This window comes from Parasteatoda tepidariorum, chromosome 6, assembly GCF_982258835.1.
Source record: "Parasteatoda tepidariorum strain Cologne lab strain chromosome 6, Ptep-v5.0, whole genome shotgun sequence".
Classification (NCBI taxonomy): Eukaryota; Metazoa; Arthropoda; class Arachnida; order Araneae; family Theridiidae; genus Parasteatoda; species Parasteatoda tepidariorum.
The window spans coordinates 429,570-431,743 of NC_141760.1; positions in this window are offsets into that span (position 1 = coordinate 429,570).

Here is a 2,174-nt window from a genome sequence, read left to right on the forward strand (position 1 = left end):
AAAAACAATATCTCTGAGGGAATTGCAGTTTCAGATGCATTTGTAAATATTTTGTTACATTCAGGTATTTTTTGAGCAATGGAACGACTTCGAAAGAATTACTTCAAATTTTATCAACATATTTTAGAGCTAATTACATTTTCAAAAAAGCAATTAAAATGTTTTCTTTAAAAGTGTAAAGTCTCAAAGTCATTACCGTTTTCGAAATATAGTTTAAGCCTAAATTAAGTATATAAATTCTACGATAATTTAAATGCTATTAAAATAAATAAATAAACATAAATTCACTCAAGAACTGATGAGAATTAATATGGTATAAAAAAGAATTAAGAAGAACATTAATAGTTCGAAATGCTATTTTCACAAAATCCACATCTGTTTGAGATCCCAACGCTTAAAAAGGACGCGAATAATTTACGTATTCAGAATATCTTCCGTACCAGGTTTTCTTAATTGATGAAAGCACGGAAAAATGCTATTAATTTTTCGATACGTGAAATCAAAAGCATGAAATACTTTATTCCAAAATAATAGGGTAGATTTACTTCGAGCTATTGCCTGCGAAAAATTGGAATTTTTTTAGAAACTTTCGAATTCCAGTTCGTGTGGAACGCGATATACTATTTTATGGAGTAAAAAGTTCTCAAGAAACTAAGATTTGTTTTAAAAGTTAGAAAATGATTTAAATTTTTTGTTACTTTGATGGAATCAATAAGAATTGAATATTACACCCATAAGAATGCATTTCAAAATGTAAGTTTGATACATCGCGTTAGTTATTGAAGAATTTAGATCGTTTTGCTCCTCTTAGTGGAAAACATATTTCAATGTATTCAATATCAGAATGTATATATTCGATTAGCATGAAATAATTTAAAATCTTAAGAAAAAGTAAAAAACATAATTTAAGTAGGAATTAAAATTAAAGATTGATTTGAATTTTTGTTTGTTATGTTGTTGGAATCTATACGAACCGAATATTACAACCATAAGACAGTTTTTTTTAAATGTAAGATTGTTGGGTCACTTAAGTTATTTAATAGTTTAGAACATTTAGTTCCTCTTAGTAGAGAACATATTTTGATGTATGCAATATCAGGATATATATATTCGATTATGATAAATAACTTAAGATCTTAAAAAAAATTAAAAAAAAATAATTCAAGTAGATTTACAAAAAAAAACGCACTTTAAATAAAACATGATTTAAGTAACATAAATAATTAAATATAATTTGAGTATCAGAAAAAAAAAACATAAATTATAATTTAAGTTAATTCAATAAAATAGCTGTAACATCAGTTTTTATTGACGAAACGTTTGATTAAAATATGAAAAAAGAAGAATAGAAGGAAAAATCGTTCAAATTTGTGACAAAAAGTTGCTGTACAGTTGTATTTTTCACAATTATGTGTTATAGTAACTGAAGTGATTTAGCTACATTCTCCTTTTTAGAAAAATGGATATTGAAGATTATTGCATTTTCTCCGTAGAAACTAAAATTTATAAGTAAAAGTACTTATTATCATTTTCGTTTTTCTAGGAAAAGAATAATTTTGAAATTTTTTATTCTTTTTGCTGTTGTTCCCATGTCTTCAAAAGCAAAAGTAAAAAAGTAAATAATTGAAGTTTACAATAATTTATTTTATTGTGCAACTTTGCTGGGTGCAATGAAATACTTACTGACGGGGTACAATATTGTTGAACTCAACTGCTGCACTGTCAGAAATTTCGTGCACAAAATGATCGAATAACAATTTATTTCATTGTTTTTATTTACCATAATTAAAAAAAAAAAACAGTCAAATAATCATAAATAATGTGATATTCAAACTGTTAACTGTGAGAAAAACCGGTTATTAACTGCCTTTACCTAATACGGTTAAACAACCAGAATTTTATCCCACCAACTCGGTTCACCTACTGAAGCCAGTTAGTTGTTTGCAGTTGTGTACACAGATCATAGCCGAGAGGGGCTAATCTGTCAATTTCATGACGATGGTTTGAGTCTCAGTATTGGCATCAATATATTTTCTCCATTCCCTTTGCATTGAACTGTTTCCAGTTCCTTGCACTGTGACGCTGGACTATTAGAATATGATACTATCATTAATCCAAAGATGGCAGCACTATAAAGCTACTTAACACAAAACCTAGTATTTCCCGACGATAGG